We start from the raw sequence: 21,194 nt of genomic DNA on the forward strand, positions 1-21,194 counted from the left end.
GAATGAGGGATGGATCCCGAAGGGACTGACAGTGGGCAATACATTCAACTAAAAAAGGCCTGATGAGAGGGACTACTTAACACACCACTCCTATCTGGTGGCACATTAGATTACACGCGCAGTGCCCCAAATTTGAAGTAGGAGGACCAACTGATAGGAATAGTACTACTTAACACATCTTATAATATCGCAGAGAAAGGCAACGCAGAGAGAGGAGTCTGAAGAAGAGGAGTCAGAGGAGGAAGGTGGCTTTGAGGAGGTGGAAGACCAAACACAGCAGGCGTCCCAAGGGGCTTGTTGTCACCTTTCGGGCACCCTTGGTGTTGTACGTGGCTGGGTGGAGGAAGAGACCTTCAATGACATCAGTGAGGACAAGGAACGGGACATGGCTAGCTTGGTATCCAACCTTGTGCAAATGGGGAGTTTGCGGTTGTGCAAATGGACTGTTTGCGGTTGTTTGCGGTGCGTTAAACTGGGATTTTGGTCTGTCACTGTGATTGCGGGCGTAACCCTTACACTACCTGATCGATACAACATCATACCTGATGTTTTAAAGCATGTTATTCCAAACAATTTAGGAATGTTAGGTGATTTATGCCCTTTATGGATTAAAACCAGACTCTGCATCAACTATGTAATTTTCCATGGGAGTTTTGCCATGGATCGCCCTCCGGCATTCCACAGTCCAGGTGTTAGTCCCCTTGAAACAACTTTTCCATCACTATTGTGGCCAGAAAGAGTCCCTGTGGGTTTTAAAATTCGCCTGCCCATTGAAGTCTATGGCGGTTCGCCCGGTTCGCGAACATTTGCGGAAATTCGCATTCGCCGTTCGCGAATGGAAAATTTTATGTTTGCGACATCACTACCCATTACCCTTGGACAGAATCTCAGTGAAAAGACGGGGCACAGAATCTATTGCACCACCGCATAAATGTATCTGTGCTGCCACTGTTAGCACTAAGCTACCCCTGCCTGTGTGGCAGTCACAGGGAGAAACTGTGCAGGTAATCCTCTATGTCTGGTTTTAGAATACCTTGTGTGCCATGTGTAACGAGCCCTTACATGAGACAACAGTTGCACAAAACAAATAATGCTAGCCAGGTGGCAGTCCAGGTAGGTGGCCCTGTACACATAAATTATATGTTTTTATCCCTTGAATGAAATATTTTACAAAAAAATGGTTACAGGGACTGGATCTTATATAGCACTATAACCATTCCCATAAGATGATGTGCTTGCCTTGGACTGGCTTTTAACATATTGTGCAAGGCTACATCCGATGACTAATAGTAGTTAAGATATTCCAAAATGCCCTCGGAATTCAATGCCATGTAAAACTGATTTATAAGTAAATAAAATACTTAAGCGGTACTTAACCAATCGATGCTCACAGCACCCCTCTATATATAGGCAAATGATACCTGGCATCATTAGCAGTGCCATGTCATTACTGCGACCCTGTTCCTGCACTTTTTGTAGTTGCGTGGACCAATCAGTGTGCACCACTGGGTTTAAATAATGTTTTAGTCCCATTTCTCATTGCCCTGTCCTAGTTTCCTCTTGGTTCCATGTATATTGCATTATATTTTTCCCTGATTTCCTGGTACTTAGATTTTTTCTTTATTTCTTTATTTTTGAGTGCATGGCTAGACAAGACAGCTTACTCTGCCACAATAGCGTTCGTAAGCATAGATATATCACATTGATGTTGCATTTATGGCATTTGAGCAGTGCACAATTTTTATATAAATGCATAAACAGAGCATAGTTTACTATCGGTTCCGCATTACAATTAAATTTACTCGCTTAATCTGCGCTTGTTATGAAGCGTATGCATGCGAAATAAGGTCAGTGCTTGCAAAATAACTGTTTGAAACATAAAGTGAGAGCGCTGATTTTAAGAGTACAAATAATTCCACCTAGCTACGCTGGCATCTTAGCTTAATATGCAGACCTCAATTTTGGCTGTAAGTGAAGAGATTGATGAAATAAAAACCATGGTATTAAGTGTAGGCTAACAACAAAATGTGAGGTGAGTGCATGGTCTGGATGCCTGTTTAGGGTAGTTTGATTTTGACTTGTTATACTGACTCTTCTGACTTCTGTAATCCTGACTTGGCTTGTTATAACATATTCCCGTATTTCTGGTATCCTGATCTTGGCTTGTTTCACGTTTACACTTTCTCTGATTTTTACTTTGAAGTCTATGGTCCGGTAATACATCCTCTCTGTCTATTTGGAGCTGTGACAAATATTTTGAATGTTAAAACCAACATCCTGACCAAGAAGATATGTAATATGATAATGAGAGTGAAACAGAAGATTATGCACAGTTTCTATGATTATGTATTAATGATAATTATGATGATAACTTTGATGATGACACTGATTTTGTGCATGACCCATAATATGTCTTGCCAATCAAAGAAAACATGGTGGTCCTCTAGAAAATGATGATATATAGTTGATGCTGGCACAGATTGGCCGAGCAATTAAGACGAAAAATTAATTACTCTAAACGCATTTTGAAATTTACTAAAATCCTAAATAGATTTAAAATTCCCAACTTGAAAATACATTTAAATCCCCTGCAAGGTTTATTCACACTGCACAAAGAACTACGCAGAGCGGACAAGAAAATGGCAAATTTAAGGACAAAATAGTGATTTAGCCAAATCCCTCTGTCAATTCTCTGCAAATTCTGAGTTTAATAAATAATCCCCTGTATTTCACATGCTTTCGGTGCTAGAGGACCAAGCAATATTCCTCTCCTAGTGGTATGTTATGGGTTAAAAAACAGTCTGATAGAAAGGATATTTGCAATTTACAAGTTGAAGAATCTGGTACTATTAAAGCCCTTTTTTTTTTTAAACTGTTGAACAATTTGAAGGTTCTTTTTTGAGTTATCCAAGATCTGACAAAAGTAGATCATTTGCTCTCTGTGCAAGAAAAGGTTTTAATTAGATAAAAAAAAGCAGTGTCTAAGGATAATACCTTCTGTATTGCTCTCCCCCGGGAGGTATGGACTGGAGGCCAAAATACTTCCTCGAACTCAAGTAAATCTGGGAAACAATACTAATCTATTAATAGTGCATGGTCAGGACTGTCTCCCATTAGTATTCCATTAAGGTAATGACCCTTGTACTACATTTAAAGATCATCAGGATCAATTTTTATTCTGAGGTCAGACATATTGATTGTGCAGTAAAATGAGTCACATTTAATATATCCCATCATGATAATTAGGTTTGTACTGAAATGTAGCACTAACATGTGAATAATGAACTTTATTGCGGATGAGGTATATAAAATCAAAAGGGCATATGTTCTCTTGGTAAAAACAAGATATAAGGCTAAAGTAATTATGTTATTATTGCCAAGGTGTAATGTCTGTAATGTGCATTGGTTAAGTACATTTTACTACATAAAGGGGCACTTATGTTCTCAGGAAATAGCATTACATTACAACAACTGAAAAAGTATTTAGCTAGTGTAATCAATGCAGAAAACACATCTGCTAACAGGATTAACAGTCTATATTACTTGTATCCCTAAAAAGAAGGATTTTGTTTCACGTTACTACGTATAGTCAAAGAATACTGTATTGTGCTAATAACTAAATAAAAGAATACAGACGAGCAACTGGTTTATGCTAAACTGCCTGCATCTTAGGAGGCTATACAGACATAATGCTTTGCAACAGTGACGTTGTAATGAGTTCAAACAGTTACAGGATTATTCACTAAACGTCATATTTTAGTGAACTAAACTAACTTAGTGAACTAAACTAATTTGGAGGGGGGCTTCGGAGTCTCGGTAGACGGTGCCGCAGCATGGTCGATGCCGCAGCTGCCGTTTTGCAAGAATGGTGGTTTTATAATCCACTACTAGGTCACTCTGATGATGCAGGATAAAGTTTTTCATGTGAGGATTATCTGTGTTGGTGTATTTGCCCCCTTTAAAACACTATTCAATCAAGCTTTGGCAGGAGCTCAATTTTCCTGCGACCTTCCAGGACAGCATCCAATCCTCGCCACCAGGGGACCCAGTTTTTTAATTAAAATCTAGATATTTTCTAGCAATTCTGCTAGCACAATGTATATATGTAAATGTATAGTCGTTAATTTAAATCAAAATCATGTGTAGCATGAGAGGTCTACATTGTTAGATGGTGGCTTTATGGGCCTTAATTGCTGTGTCTTCTTTTACCTGGTTGCGTTCTAATCAAATGATTTTCATAGAGAGCAATGATGAACACGTGAAGTAAGCACTGTAAAAGAAGACCGTACTTATATTCCCTTTAAAAGTTAAAGAGATACTACAGGCATCAAAACAACTTAAGCTTAATGAAGGAGTTTGGTGTATAGATCATGCCCCTACAGTCTCACTACTCAATTATCTGCCATTAAGGAGTTAAATCATTTATTTATTCAGCCTTAGCCACACCTGCCCTGCATGTGACTTAGACAGCATTCCTAAATACCTCCTGCAAAGAGAAATCTAATGTTTAAACTTCCTGTATTGCAGTCTGTTTAAATTAGAATGTCTTGCCCACTGCTCTGTTAATAGTCTGCTAGAGCTTGCAGGAGCCTCCTGTGTGTGATTAAAGTCCAATTACCAGATCAGGCAATAAAAACTTCTAAAGTAAGCTAAAGATCTGATTAAAAATGAAACAATCTTTCATGAAGGCCATGTGATTCACAGCCAGAGGAGGTGTGGCTAGGACTGCATGGACAGAAACAAAAGTGAGTTAATGTCTAAATGGCAGAGCATTGAGCAGTGAGACAGGGCATGATCTATACACCAACACTGCTTCATTTAGCTAAATATGTTTTGATGGCTATAGTCAGGGGCGGACTGACCGGTCGGGCACTTCGGACATGGTCCGAGGGCCCGGCCGGGAGGGGGGCCCGCCATCAGGGGGCCTGGCCGCCCCTTTAAATGCTGCAGCCGCCTGAGGTTTTTTAGGTTCCGGGTACAGGTGGCAAGGACTTCCACAACTTCGGCAGGAACAGTGCTCGTAGCTAGCAGTGCTTTTTTGAACACTTCTAGGTCTTTTTTACAGACCGTAGTGCCATTAGAAGCAATGACACAATCCATAGGTAAATCCTTTTCAAGTGGGAAGGAAGTAGTGGTGGTACTACAGGAAGTAACTTTGGTAGTAGATGCAGACGACTCTGGAGCAGGAGGTGTAGTATTTTCCATGGAAGCCAAGCCTGGGCAGGAATAACGGCTCCCTTGTAGCTCTTTAGGCTGATATGCGGTGTACACTGGACGAAGGAAATTATTACCCAGTCGGAGAGCTGGAGGTCTAGGAGGGCGAACAGGACAAAGCGTGATGAAGTGCCCTCTTTCTCCACAGTAAAAACACAGACCATGGCTTCTCCGTCGGTCCCTCTCCCTAGGTGTGACTTTGCAGTGGACAAGTCCAATTTGCATAGGTTCCTCAGGGTCAAGTGGAACACAGGATACCTCTGGAGTTTTCCTGGGAACTGGATCATAAGAGGGCATCACTGGGGTGTGGTGATAGTACTCGGTTCCTTGGTTACGTGGACTCCGCGATTTTTTAGTAGGTGGAGTTGGCTTGGGCTTAGTGGTCCTGCACTGTGAGTCCATAGCAATAATAAAGGATTCCCAGCTGACAAGGACAGGACTCTTCCTCTGCAACATTTGGTAAGACCAAACTTTGATGCGTCCAGACAACAGGTTGATAGCCGCTCTGACCCTGATGAAATCCGTGGCGTAAGTTCGAGGCTTTAAAGAAAACAATACCTCGCAATCCATCCTGAATGACTGAAAGGACGTGTAGTTACCATCAAATCTGTCGGGCATGATGACAAAGGGTTCTGGAGGTGGATGTACTGCGCCTTTAAGAGAAAAAATTTCTTGCTGCAACTCCGAAACAGTCTGGGCCAGGCTGGACACTTGCTGGAGTGAGGGTGAGCACATTTCTGCGGACTCCATATTGGTCAAGTCTTTTGTCAGGGTCTTACCTGAGTTGGGAGTCTGTAGCGCAGATATGTTGCTCACCCTTGCAGATAGCCACAGGCCAAGGTGGTCAGGTAAGAATTCACCCGGCCTGTGGGTCTGTGCACGGGGGCTGTGCAGGATGCAGTACCAAATACGCAGGACAGGCAAGGACTGAAGCAGCAGGATAGTCGAGGGATAGCCGAGGTCGAAGGATGCCAGAGGTCAGGAACAACGAGGAGTAGCCGAAGTCAAGGGATGCCAGAGGTCAGAATAAACGTAGTCAGAAGCCGAGGTCAAATATAAGAAGCAGATAAACTGGAACACTGGTACGACACAGGAACACTAGATCAAAGACTTGACACTGAGCACAGGGCGAGGCTGGGTTTAAATACCCTGCTGATGATCGATCAGAGTCAGGTGAGACACAGACAAGTCAAGGTGCAACCCCCGGTGTAGTAGCCATGCCAGGATGAACAAGACCGGAATCAGTAGTCTCTGTGTAAAGCTGCTGTGGCTCAGAGGCAGAAAGCAGGACTAGGATTGATAAGTTCCCCGGTTCAAGTCCCCTGTTGGGAATTCCAGGAGCGACCACGTCTGGCCGTCTGTCTCACAGGTGAGAACCCTGACACACACACACTGAACATTGCACCACTGCTCCTATACCCTACTACAGCCTCATATCCCAGCAGACCTCAGGTAAGTTGTCAAACTGTTCTTAAACGGTTTGACTACTTACTCTGGGAGGGGGGCCTGGCCCTCCAGGCACCATAACGACTACACAGAGCAGTAGTGGTTATTGTGCATGGATTATTTCTTTAAATAATCTACAAGTGCCCCAGTAGCCAGCAAGCCAGCCAGCCCACAGGCCACCAGTTAGGCTTACAGCCAGCAAGCCCACAGCCTGCCAACCGCAGCCAGCCAGCAAGCCACAGCCTGCCAGCCGCAGCCAGCAAGCCCACAGCCTGCCAGCCGCAGCCAGTAAGCCCACAGCCTTCCAGCAAGCCCACAGACTGCCAGCCAGCAACAGTAATTAAGGTAAGAGGAGCCAACTTGGCCTAGGTATCAGCGAGCTATGTTGTGTTGCTATATTGTGAATAGGAACCAGAGTGTTGGAGACCCCCCTCCAGGCCCCATTAGACTCCATTGTAGTCTCTAATGGGACCTGGAGGAAATTCTTTCTAACACACTCTCTAAAGGACACTGAGATAGCCTCTGCTAGAATGCTCCCCCCCTCCATGGCCCATTAGCCCTCAATTGTAGTCTCTACTGGGGCCTGGAGGCGACTGTTTCCAGCAGGGACACTGAGATGGCCTCTGTTAGAAAGACCCCCTTCCAAGCCTATTAGACTCCTTTGTAGTCTCTAATAGGGCCTGGAGGGGATTCTTTCTAACACACTCTCTAAAGGACACTGAGAGAGCCTCTGCTAGAAAGACCCCCCTCCATGGCCCATTAGCCCTCAATTGTAGTCTCTACTGGGGCCTTGAAGGGATTATTGCACTTTTGTTCCTTGTGTCTAAAGATTGTGTAGGGTGTGGCTGGAGGCGGTGCATGGAGGCGGGACATGGGTGGCGCTTGCTGCGGAGTATAGGTGGGGCCTGTAAGGGGGCCCTTGATTTATTTTGCCCGGGGGCCCTGAGGGTTCTCAGTCCGCCCCTGGCTATAGTATCCCATTAAGGGAGTTTTATCACTATTGTTTTTCCACTCTGAATCACAAACTGCTACATAGTGCTGTATTATTTAGTAGAGCAACACATTATTATAAAGTATCTCTCATTTAACCAGTTGACACAGCCACATAGCTGTATTGCAGTTTCAGTACATTTTCAGCTAAACAGAGCCTGTTGTAGATATAATAATGGTTTAATGTATCCTGATCTATCCACCTTTTTCATTCTGCACATTTATCTCTAACGTGGTTTGATTGTCAGGTGTCTTTTAACATGCATTTATGAATAAATTAAAGAGAAAGCTATTTTGTATATGTATATGTATATATAGTGCTAATTAAACTCTCAGATGAAAAGTTAATTGTTTGTTTGTCTGACACCTTTCTGCTGATGGCATAACAGTGAAACAGGTGCACATTGCATTTTGGCATTGTATGTATTTTACTATATTATAGGCAAGTATTATAGGCAAGCATATATTTTACCAGTGACTTAATACTTTAAGTGGGGTACAAATTCTCCCCAATTCCGTTTTAATTCATTATACAGATAATTAAAAAAAAAAAAAAAAATACAATATTTAAAGAAAAATTATAGAAGAAAAAAAAGACAACTTGGACAAGCAGCTTCAGATGTTTCCCTGATGAGGAATGAGCTCTAGCCATCAGGAGTCGCTTATATCGATCAATTTTCCTTCTTAACTCATAAACTCCTATCAAGAAGAAATGTATTTATACTTATCACACAGTGGGACTGCTATCTACCTATTCACAGAAATAAAGAGATGAACATATTATAACACTTATTGGTGATATACAAGCAAGTGATATATTGTTGTTTTTACTACTGAAAATGAAAGATTACTTGTATTATAGCCTCTGTATATTTTTTTTAGTAATTCATTTCTATACCCCTTTTCGGCTGGCTTAACCTGGATCAGCAGGGGCTGCCATCTTTAAATCCTTTTGGACGGAAGTCCAGCTTATCCTTCGAAGACCGTGCATGTGTGTGGGAGCTAGTACGGATTTCGTGAACATGCATAATTGGAGCTGCTAAAACTAGCTTAGAACATGATTTCTGAAAAGAGAGTAGTATTGTGAGATACCTTCACAAAGTGTGTAAACCACTAATTTAGGTTATGAGTTTACAATGGGAACATGTCACAAATCTTGCTTCATCAACATTAAAAAACAAAACACAATTTAACAAACTTTTACTTACCAGCCATCATCAACAATGTGTTCAACACCAGTGTTCTTATTTATTTAATGGTAGGAACTGTGATATCATCCATGTGTAAAATAAAAAAAAAATAAAAAATAAATACAATACATATATTAACAATTATTGAAACGTAAGCTATAACAAATATAAAAAAATATACTCCTCCTATTTGTAATGTTTGAACAGTACCGGTTTAAAATATAAATTAAGGAATAGCCACGTACAAAAAAATTAAAGTTAAAAATACAGTTTTAAACTTTATAAGGCTACTTAAAATCCCCTTTGCTTTCCCTTGGTCACCTCAAAAATGTAAAACCGTTTAAAATTGTGTTTTGTTTTGTGTATTTGTTTGGTCTGTGCTGTTCCTTTATCTGTGTTTTGTATAAATTTCGGTCTTTATGGCAGTACCTCTTCTGAGAAATGCATTTTGCAGATGTGCCATCCCAGTACCGGTTTAAATACAGATATACACTGCCTGGCAAAAAAAGTTGCCACCTGGATTTAACTAAGCAAATAGGTAAGAGCCTCCTATTTAAAAGTTACTGCATTGGGTGATTATCTTTCAGTTGGCAACAAGTTATTTAACCCCAACTGATGCAACTCATTTCTTAAACAACTATGTCGAAAGACACATCCCGTGGTCGTGGAAAAGATGTTAGTCTGTTTGAGAAGGGTCAAATCATTGTCAAGCATCACGCAGAGAAAACATCTAAGGAGATTGCAGAAACTACTAAAATTGGGTTAAGAACTGCCCAACGCATTATTAAAAACTGGAAGGATACACATGCACAATGCGAAGGGAACTTAAGGTATTAGGGCTGAGCAGCTGTGTAGCCTTAAGAAAACCACTAATCAGTGAGGCTAATCTGGGGGAAAAGGCTTCAATTTGCTAGGGAGCTTATAGATTGGACTCTGGAGCAAGGGAAGAAGGTCATGTGGTCTGATGAGTCCAGATTTACCCTGTTCCAGAGTGATGGGCATGTCAGGGTAAGAAGAGAGGCAGATGACGTGATGCACCCATCATGCGTAGTACCGACTGCATAAGCCTGTGGAAGCAGTTCTATGATCTGGGGTTGCTGCAGTTGATCAGGTCTAGGTACAGCAACATTATGTGCCCAAAGAATGAGGTCAGCTGACTGACTGAATATAACGAATGACTAGGTTATTCCATCAATGGATTTTTTCTTCCCTGATGGCATGGGCATATTCCAAGATGACAATAATAGGATTCAAATTGTGAATGAGTGGTTCAGGGAGCATGAGACATCATTTTCACATATGGATTGGCCCAGGGCCGGTGCAAGGATTTTTGCCGCCCTAGGCAAAAAAAATTTGCTGCCCGCCATATGTCCTGCCCACCATGTGACATCACAATGCCCCGCCCATATGCTCTGCCATATGGGCCAACGTCAGTCTTCACAAAGTGTCTTTTATCTGAAAAGACTGTTTACATTAAAATGCCTACAGGCACAGGCTATAGACACCAGAACCACTACATTATGCTGTAGTGCTTCTGGTGACTATAGTATCCGTTTAATGTGAGGTAAATTAGAGATTAGTGCCACTAATAATATATTGGATTGCCTACTTACCACCAGATGAGGACAAGAGGCTGATTATGGGCTCAGTCTGACTCCACAGGTCTGGTGTAGAAGAGGCTCTCTGGAGACAACAATTAACGAACAGGGCCCATTACACAGCTAAAGGTCTGGGCCCCCAGGCCTTGACAGTGAGTATGCCTACAATGCCCACCCATAAATAGCTACATGGCCCACCCATGAGTTCTCTCACAGGAAGTGGAGTGTATGTGTGTAGGGGATGTTTTATGTGTTCTTGTAGACTGGATGCAATGTGTGTGTGTTCTTATGGAATGTAGTGTATAGGGATACCAATTTGTGTAAGGGATGTAGTGTGTTTATAGGGGATGCGGTGTGTGTTTGCGTGTAAGGAATGCATTGTATGTTTCTGTGTGTGTGTGTAAGGGGTGCAAGGTGTGTTTCTGTGTATGTAATTGAATGCAGTGTGTGTCTGTAAGGCGTGCATTGATTGTGTAAGAGATGTATTTTGTTTCTGTGTGTAAGAGAATGAGTGTTTGTGTGTCAGTGTGTGTGGGGGGAATGCATTGTATGTTTCTGTGTGTGTTTGTGTGTGGGGGGATGCATTATTTATGTGTGTAGTGTAAAAGAGAGGGTTTGTGGGGTAGGATAGGGACTGAGAGGGGAGCAGCTCTTTATTTTTTTATTTTTTTAAATTCATAGTGCTCTCCCCTCCTGTCAGTTATTGATTTCCCCTTCCCTCCTGTCCCTCCGTGTTCTCCCCTTCTGTCCCTTAGTGCTCTCCCTTGGCCCCCTGTCCGTCTGCAGTCCCCATTGGTGGTCTTCTCACTCCCCCCTCTCCCCCTTAGTGGTCCTCGTCCTCCCAAACCCCTTAGTGGTAATCCCCCCCCCCGCGGTCATTAACCTCTTCCCTCCCCCCTTAGTGGTCCTTACCCTCCTCCCCTGTCCTTAGTGGTCCTCCCTCCTTACCCCCCTTTGGTGGTCCTTCACCCCCTTAGTGGTCCTCCCTCTCCCAAACCCCTTAGTGGTCCTTACTCCCCCCCCCTCCCCTCCCCTAGTGGTCCTTACTCCCCCCTCCCCTCCCCTAGTGGTCCTTACTCCCCCTCCACTAGTGGTCCTTACTCCCCCCTCCACTAGTGGTCCTTACTCCCCCCTCATGGTCCTTACCCCCCTCCCCTCATGGTCCTTACCCCCCCTCCCCTCTCCCCTAATGGTCCTTACCTCCCCTCCCCTCATGGTCCTTACCCCCCCTCCCCTCTCCCCTAATGGTCCTTACCCCCCTCCCCTCATCGTCCTTACCCCCCTCCCCTCATGGTCCTTACCCCCCTCCCTTCATGGTCCTTACCCCCCTCCCTTCATGGTCCTTACCCCCCTCCCTTCATGGTCCTTACACCCCCCTCCCTTCATGGTCCTTACCCCCTCCCTTCATGGTCCTTACCCCCCTCCATTCATGGCCCTTACACCCCCCTCCCTTCATGGTCCTTACACCCCCCTCCCTTCATGGTCCTTACACCCCCCTCCCTTCATGGTCCTTACCCCCCAATGGTCCTTACCCTCCTATCTGTCTATGTAGCGTGGCCAGGCGGCGCTGAACGCGGGACAGGAACTTCTGTTTCCTGTACCTGGCCGCCGGCGGACTGAAGGGAAGTGCTCACTCAGTGAGCACTTCCTGTCATTCCGCCGGCGGCCGGGTACAGGAAACAGAGGTTCCTGTCCCGTGTTCCGCGCCGCCCAGCCACGCTACATTAAGAGACCGGCAGGAGGGAGCGCTCTGCGCCTCCCTCCTGCCGGTCACTCAAACCCGGCCGCCCTCCACACAGCAGTGCTGCGCTGCCTGGGGCTTGCTAAAGCGCTCAGGTGGCGCAGCATGAGGAGCCGCAGCGGGGACTCTGGACACAGGGATCCGGCGCCCCCTGCTAAGGTGCGCCCTAGGCGGCTGCATAGGTCGCCTTACAGGTGGCGCCGGCCCTGGATTGGCCACCACAGAGTCCAGACCCCATTGAGAATCTTTGCTGGAGAAGGCTTTGAGAAATGGTCCGACTCTCCCATCATCAATACAAGATCTTGGTGAAAAATGTATGCAACAATGGACGGAAATAAATCTTTTGACATTGCAGAAGCTTATCAAAACAATGCCACAGTGAATGCGTGCCGTAATCAAAGCTAAAGGCGGTCCAACAAAATATTAGAGTGTGTAACCTTTTTATATTCAGAGAGGAAGTAAAATCAGCAGGCGTGGCCGCCGTCAGTGAATGACAACCATGGCGGTTGTCATGGCCCGGTGTTCATGGTGGGCCACGGCATCACATTCCAAATGTGCACATATATGTACCTATTATCGCTATATATATGTGCCCAGAGACCTGCGCAGCAGCAGAACTATCGCTGTGGTGCCTGCAAGCTAATGGGACCCATCTGGTAGCCCAGCCGGGGCTTAAATCTTAAGGGCCCAGTCATGTGCTGTAACTCTCTAATAGTGTGACCTGCCCCTTAAATGATGGCAGCCAGTGCTGGGAGGAATTGAGCGCTTCCTCTCAGCTAACACCTACTTGGGAGGGATGAGGCAGGGAGAAAAATAAAAACATAGAATGTGACGGCAGATAAGAACCATTCGGCCCATCTAGTCTGCACAATTTTCTAAATACTTTCAGTAGTCCCTGGCCTTATCTTATAGCTAGGATAGCTTTATGCCTATCTCACACATGCTTAAACTCCTTCACTGTGTTAACCTCTACCACTTCATCTGGAAGGTTTTCCATGCATCCACTACCTTCTCAGTAAAGTAATACTCCCTGATATTATTTTAAAACCTTTGCCCCTCTAAGTTAAGACGTTGTCCTCTTTTTGTGGTAGTTTTTCTTCTTTTAAATATAGTCTCCTCCTTTACTGTGTTGATTCCCTTTATGTATTTAAATGTTTCTATCATATACCCCCTGTCTTGTCTTTCCTCCAAGCTATACATGTCAAGATCCTTTAATCATTATTTGTAAGATTTATCCTGCAATCCATGAACCAGTTTAGTAGCCATTGTCTGAACTCTCTCTAAAGTATCAATATCCTTCTGGAGAAACGGTCTCCAGTACTGCGTACAATACTCCAAGTGAGGTCTCACCAGTGTTCTGTACAATGGCATGAACACTTCCCTCTTTCTACTGCTAATACCTCTCCCTATTCAACCAAGCATTCTGTAGCATTTCCTGCTACTCTATTATAATTAAATCCCTAAATCCCTTTCCTTAGATGTTGAGGTTAGGACTCTATCAACTATGCTATACTCTGCCCTTGGGTTTTTATGTCCAAGCTGCATTATCTTGCAATTATCCACATTAAATGTCAGTTGCCACAACTCTGACCATTTTTTCTAGTTTACCTAAATCATTTGCCATTTGGCTTATCCCTTCCGGAACATTAAACATGTTACATATCTTAGTACCATCAGCAAAAAGACATACCTTACCATCAAGACCTTCTGCAATAGCACTATTAAAAATATTAAGGAGAATGGGTCCAAGTACAGATCCCTGAGGTACCCCACTGGTGACAAGCCCAAGCTTCGAATATACTCCATTAACTACAATCCTCTGTTGCCTGTCATTCAGCCACTGCCTTACCCATTCAACAATATTGGAATCCAAACTTAAAGATTGCAGTTTATTGATACGCCTTCTATGTGCAACAGTGTCAAACGCCTTACTGAAATCTAGGTAAGCAATGCAGGGCCGGACTGGGGATACAAAGCAGCCCTGGAAAAAAAAATCTATGCCAGCCCCATAAGTCATTGCGCCATATATTGTTGCGTGTAATATGTCTTGCCACAGGAAGCCCATATGATTGAGAATATATTTATATATATACATATATTGCCTTTTCTAATATAAAATATTGGTCCTTTCAGAGTAAAACGTTTAATTATACAGTAAGCATACTCACGTGCAGATACAGACAATCTCACTGACACACACAAGCTCATTGATACACAGGCTCATAGACAAACAATCTCACTAATATACATAAGCTCACTGACATACAAACACAAGCTCACTCACTAGCAGGCACACACACACACACATGCAAGCAAGCGCACTCACTAGCAGGCGCACACACACAGCTTAATGTAATAGTTCTGGTGTATATAGCCTGTCCCTGCAGGCTTTTCAATGTAAACACTGGCTTTTCATATAAAAGGCAGTGTTTACTTTGCTTCCTAGTGACAGACACTCAGACGGCCACTAGAGGTGCTTCCTGTGTCAGTGAGGATTGGCTGAGATCATCAAGCTTGATGATCTCAGCCATAGAGGCAGTGCCAGTTGAGGGGAGACCAGCACGACGTGAGGGGAAAAAAGGTGAGTAAAAACACGATTTTTAAAAACACACACACACACCATGACACGGACACACACACACACCATGACAGACAGACACACACCATGACAGACACACACACACCATGACAGACACACACACACCATGACAGACACACACACACCCACAACAGACACACACACACACCCATGACAGACAGACACACACCATGACACACACACACCATGACAGACACACACACACACACACCATGACAGACAGACACACACCATGACAGACACACACACACCATAAAACACACACACACCACGACAGACACACACACACCATGACAGACACACACACACATCCACGCCATGACAGACACACACACACACACCATGACAGACACACACACCCACGACAGACACACACACACACACCATGACAGACACACACACACACCATGACACAAACAGACACACACACACACACCATGACACAGACACACACATGCACTCACACACATAATTGCTACCTGTGTGCAGACAGCTTTCTGGGCAGGCGGGCGGCCGCAGGGTGAACTCTGAGGGCGGCCGCAGGGAGAGCTGGCTGTTCTGTCTCTTCTCCCCCGCCCTCGCGCGCAGCTTAATGAGACCGCAGCCGGAATATGACGTCATATTCCGGCTGCGGTCTCATTCAGCAGCGAGCAAGGGCGGGGGAGAAGAGACAGAACAGTCAGCTCTCCCTGTGGCCGCCCTCAGAGTTCACCCTGCGGCCGCCAGAAGAGCTCACCCTGCGGCCGCAGGTCAGCCAGCTGTCTGCCCGGCCCCAGGTGCCGACGGCCCACCGGGAAATTTCCCGGTATCCCGGTGGGCCAGTCCGGCCCTGAAGCAATGTCTACTGCACCACCCTGATCTATTATTTTAGCTACCTAATTGAAAAAATCAATAAGATTAGTTTGGCATGACCTCTGTGAAATAAACCCATGTTGTCTCTGATTTTGAAATCCATGTGATTTGAAGAAGAGGAGGGCCAGACCCTGACTCCCACCAGTCCCAGCCAGCAGAGGCCACCTTCCTGCAGCCAAAAGCTAAGAAACAAGAGGGGGATAAAAAATGACAAACTTGTGTGTGTCAGTGTGTCTGTCTGTATCTGTGTGTAAGTGTTTATCTGTCAGTGTGAGAATCTGTTTGTCAGTGTATCTGTATGTGTGCGTTTGTGTATCAGTGTGTGTGGCAGTGTATACACTACACACAAATGCACACCTGCATTCAAACACAAACATTCACACACACATACTCAATACAAAAAGACACTTACATTCAAACACACAAACAGTGCTAAATACAACCCTGCACGGAAGGGCAAATTGTAGATCCTTTGCTGTCAAAGCATTCCTGGACTTGTATGACAGATGGGGATCTTCATTTTGGCCACTCTTGTCCCCCCCCCCAAAAAAAAGCTCCCAGAAGCTCTCTCCAAATCTTGCAAGCGCCCAGCCAGCAACACACAGCATCCACTACACACTACACACACATCCACTACCTAGCTTTACACACACACTGTATCCACATTACACACACTTCATCCATTACACAAACACATACACTGCAACCTTGTGGGCAGATTCAGGGGCAGGCACACCGTGAGTTGTGTCAGGTGCCCCAAAGTTTCTGATGGCAGCCCTGTCAGCAGGGACCACATAAAGGCTAGAACTGAGAGGGGCACAACTGCCTGATCCAGGGTAGATTGTTGTGGAAACCAGTCAAGACAAGTGAGCACTACTGCTGTCTTCACAGTACCATGAATAGTTACTGTGACTATGTATTACATATTGTTAGTGATAATGAAAACGAATGACTTACTTTCTAAATCAGTAATTGTGGAGAATTGACACGGGAAATGCAAATTTGTATTATAACGAATTAACAAATGCTTATTAGATAAGTGTCCTGATTTTACTTCTGATTAAAATTATATTATCTATAAACAGAAATATATATATATATAGAAATGAAAAATACAAATACATTAGTAAACGTTTACAAATACTCTTCCAATTATACTACAATTATATAAAATACTCATAATAATACTTAAACTCAGATTTAATGCACTATTTCACACTACAGACCCTTTTTAATGCAATTGCAAACAACTGTTCAGCTGAGCTACAAAATGGTATAAAAGTCATATTATGTTAAGAAAGCATAATAAAACACATTTTAAACGTGTATATGAACCGGCATTCATTACATACTGCAAGCCCCTATTTTTCATTAATGAAAAAAAAAAAAAAAACACAGTTGGAAAACCGAAGGCCATGCTATTTTCCAAAGTGTTCATTTAGCAAAATTGAAAAAAAAGTTCATTTGAAAAACCTTAATCAGTCACAAAGTTGGCAAATTATACTTCATGTCATCCATAACAGGTACCCATTACTCCTGGACATAGCACATTAACTGACTCATTAGCTATTGCAAACCATATGGACTTGGGTTTGGGTGGGTCACTTTGATAATATGCTAAGGTGATCTTCCTAATTATTGCAATTATGTGATCTCAATCATTGGGCCAGGAATGCTAAATAGTGTCGTAGACTTCAGAATGAGTGTCACTGCTCCAAGACAATGACAAAGTTGGGTGATGTGACCTCTGTTTGTTGTGTGTCCAACAGTAACACAGTAATTATATAAAAAGTTTTGTTGATTGATCAAGCTGATAGTGAAATTTGCCCTTCATTGGTCATCTGGAAAAGCAAACAGATTTCTTTGTTCTAAAGCTGGCATCTTGCTATTCATGTTGTTTATGCTATGAAGCTATATCACCCGTGCAAATTTAGCAATGATATTTAAAGATACGTTTGAAGCTGGAAAACATGTTAATTTGAAAATGCCAGTATTAAATGCCATGAGAGTGATACAAAATATCATTGTGGGTGAGAGCAAGTTGCCGGCATGCTATAGAAAATGTAACATCCCTATTGTGCAAAGCATCTAATCATAAAAAATAATCCCTTTAATTCTTTTAGACGAGCTGCTGAAACTTCAGAAATTAAAGCTTCAAAGTTTTATGATAATATTCCCAGTGGAATAACCTTTAAAATGTTTATATATTGTTTTTATGTCAGCTGTTTCCATTAAATTAAAATAGATTAAAATTGGTCTGTATTTACAGGTATAACACATATCTTATAGTGTTTGACTGTCAATGAGTGAATGTATGTATGTCAGTGAATGTCTGCCTGTGTGTTTGTGTGTGTGTGTTTGACTGTCAGTGTGCGTGTGTGTGTGTCTGTCAGTGAGTGTCTGCCTGTGTGTGTGTGTGTGTCTGTCTGTCTGTCAGTGAGTGTATGCATGTCAGTCAGTGTCTGCCTGTGTGTGTGTCTGTGAGTGTTTGACTGTCAGTGTGTGTGTCTGTTAGTGAGTGTATGCCAGTGAGTGAGTGTATGTATGTCATTGAGTGTCTGCCTGTGTGTATATGTGTCAGTGAGTGTGAGTGTTTGTCAGTGTGTGTGTCTGTCAGTGAGTGTCTGCCTGTGTGTGTCTGTCAGTGAGTGAGTGTATGTATGTCAGTGAGTGTATGTATGTATGTCAGTGAATGTGTGTGTGTGTCTGTCAGTGAGCGTGTGTGTCTGTCTGTCAGTGAGTGAGTGTATGTCTGTCAGTGAGTGTCTGTGTCTGTCAGTGAGTGAGTGTTTGTCTGTGTGTGTGTCTGTCAGTGAGTGTGTGTGTATGTGTGTGTCTGTCAGTGAGTGAGTGTATGTCAGTGAGTGTCTGTGTATGTCTGTTAGTGAGTGAGTGTATGTCTGTCAGTTAGTGTCTGTGTGTGCGTGTCTGTCAGTAAGTGTCTGTGTATCTGTCAGTGAGTGTGTGTGTCTGTGTGTCTGCCAGTGAGTGAGTGACATGAGGGGGCGGCAAAATGGATCTTTGTCTAGGGCGGCAGAAATCCTTGCACCGGCCCTGATAATAGTCCCCCCACCTGCTGACTACAGATTTGGGTGGGAGAGACATAAGGTAGACATGTGCATCCCCCCTCCCCCTATTACCACAGGTGGGGGCACGGGTGACTATTAAATTAAATTATTTCACAGGCATCATCATCTTAATGGCTGCCCAGTAGCTAGTTAAACGTGATAATAGATGCGGCAGGTGGGGACATAGAGAGGTATAATACAGCTATTTATTGTACCTCCATTATAGTAACATGGGGGTCTTATTGGCCTTGATTTAATTTTTATTTATTTGTTTATTTATTTATTTTATTGACTAGCAAGCTCTGGCCAGCCGCCACATAACTAACCCATGTGACACGGAGCGTTTTTAACTATTTTCAAAAAAATACTATACTCACAGTTTGCCCATTTGAACCTTATTATTGTATAAACCCGGAGTAAAATGTCCTGTACCTTCTACAGAATTAAGGAACAGTTGTTCATGTATTCTCTCTTTCACAATTTCTGAATATTTTACATTTCACGTTTGGAAGATTATTTTATTTTCATGTTGAAACGTTACATACATGTGTATGTGCACAATTTGCTTTACAAGATAGCAAGCTCTGTGGGGTACCTTTCTACACATATGGCTTTACTACACTATTATAATCCTTAAACCTACTCTGATAACTATTTTACGTTAATTAACTGCCCTGTCTTTAATGTAAGTGATTAAAACTAAATACAAGACAGAGTCCCGATTAAAAGACAAATACCCTGGAATCAATATTGCTTTGCATATCCGGTGAGATTAGAGACAGTCCCTTAGCTACAGTCGATTGTAATTTTGTCGACGTTCCCTAACCAGTCACCATGATCACGTGATGATTACCTTTTAGTTTCGTTTCACGTGACTTCTTTCAAGTTTTCGAATGTTGCAGTAAGTGAAGATATCGCGCTACTATTGTTGTCCATAGGTCAGTTATCCAGCACTTGGAAGCAGTGTTGTCACATGGCAATAGTGTATAGCATTGTTTGCGATATTTGAAGGCTAAGTGACTCTTTGGAGGCTAAACCAGCTTGTTGATGCTGCCTAGCATTGAAATAGTTAAATGTTCTGAGTTATGGTAGTTATAGTATGTTAGTTAGTTATGGTATAAGTTAGAGAGGGGTGTGTGGTAATGGGATTTGGCTGCTCAGGGATCGATCCTGTAAACATGAGTGGTGTTGAGAGCTTCATTCATTGAATAGCTGCCTATAAGATCCTTCTTGTTTATATTATTTTTTCTTTTCAGGGGAAGGGGAAGGAGGTGATTTTCCCTCTGAAAATAAGATATACAGTATCCATTTCAATACATAAATATAGGTAATTTCAGTAGTAAAGTGTTTATGCTCTAATCATGTTCAAATCTTCAACCATATTGCATCTGTTTTTCAGATCACTAAAAAAATTTTTTTCAGTGAACAGACTTTATGTGTGTGTCCAGCAATGAGTTTGTGAGTGGTAGTGGCTGTTGTAGAATAAAATATTTGTAATACATGGTTTACAATTAGTGTAAAAAATAAATAAAAAAAAGTCAATCAAATCTGTTGCAAATATTATGTCCTATTTTAAGCTATAGAATGACAGTTCCAAAAATTCTAGCAGATTCATAAAATAGTGCTTGACCAATTTATTCATATTTTGACGCAATGGGAGCAGTGAAAAACGTGGGAACAGCAAACCGTATTTTGTTTTAGCAGCAGCCCTACAGGCTACATACCCAGGGTTATTTGCTAAACGTGTAAAATTGTAGCAAATTGCACTAGTAATGGGAAACTTTATTCTGAAATAGCCGGGCTAAGACTATAGCTGTAAAACCACAAAAAAAAATCGACAATACAAATATCACATATAGTGTAATACACTTTAAAACACAATATAATTAAAAGGTGGGCTATTGCACTCACACACGCATGTAGTTCGCAGGCAGAACATATAATCGCTGTGTCAGGGATCCATTGATGTTTCAGCTCCCAATTCTTTTCGGTGATATGTAAATGGAAATCAAGTGACAAATATAGTGCGAAACTGTATAACATTTAAAAGCATTATCTTTAATAATATTGCACTTACAAATTTCCAAATAATAAAAGGCACATCTACAAGCTGTACTTGTGCTTGATCCACAGTAAGGGGAACTTCTCCTAAATGACAATGTAAAATTGACCCTAAGCGTTTTGTCCGCTTGCGCAGACTTCCTCAGGGGTGTTCAAGTAAGTGTGCAGCTGCATACAAAAACATACAAGTGATGGAAGGAGGCAGGAGGGGAGAGCGAGCTTCTCCTTGCAGGGTCACTGCTTGCAAGGGGAAGCTTTTAGTGTCTGCTGTCAGCGTGCATTGCGAGACGGCAAAAGACTTGATTTATGCACAGAAGTGACATTAGGCAGCCTAGAACAGAGTTCTGCAACTTGCAGTAATAACACTTACTGATATCTCTGTATGTGAGGTGTATCAAGCAGAAACACTGTACATACTGACTCTTGCCACCATGA

The 21,194-nt window shown here is 42.9% G+C and overlaps 1 protein-coding gene across 6 annotated transcripts in view; it reads left to right on the top strand.

The window, feature by feature from the left end:
• The first annotated feature begins 19,527 nt into the window (after positions 1-19,527).
• The window catches only part of VRK2 (VRK serine/threonine kinase 2), an 87,729-nt gene continuing 86,062 nt past the window's right edge, over positions 19,528-21,194 (top strand). For 4 of the 6 annotated variants that reach the window (XM_063443733.1, XM_063443737.1, XM_063443738.1 and 1 more), the window contains exon 1: positions 19,581-19,636. The gene's annotated coding sequence lies outside the window, so the exon portion shown is untranslated. Of the gene's footprint in view, positions 19,637-19,998; positions 20,026-21,194 lie in introns of those variants that run through there. The other 2 variants (XM_063443734.1, XM_063443736.1) reach the window with 2 other exon arrangements.

This window comes from Pelobates fuscus, chromosome 2 (assembly GCF_036172605.1).
Source record: "Pelobates fuscus isolate aPelFus1 chromosome 2, aPelFus1.pri, whole genome shotgun sequence".
Classification (NCBI taxonomy): domain Eukaryota; kingdom Metazoa; phylum Chordata; class Amphibia; order Anura; family Pelobatidae; genus Pelobates; species Pelobates fuscus.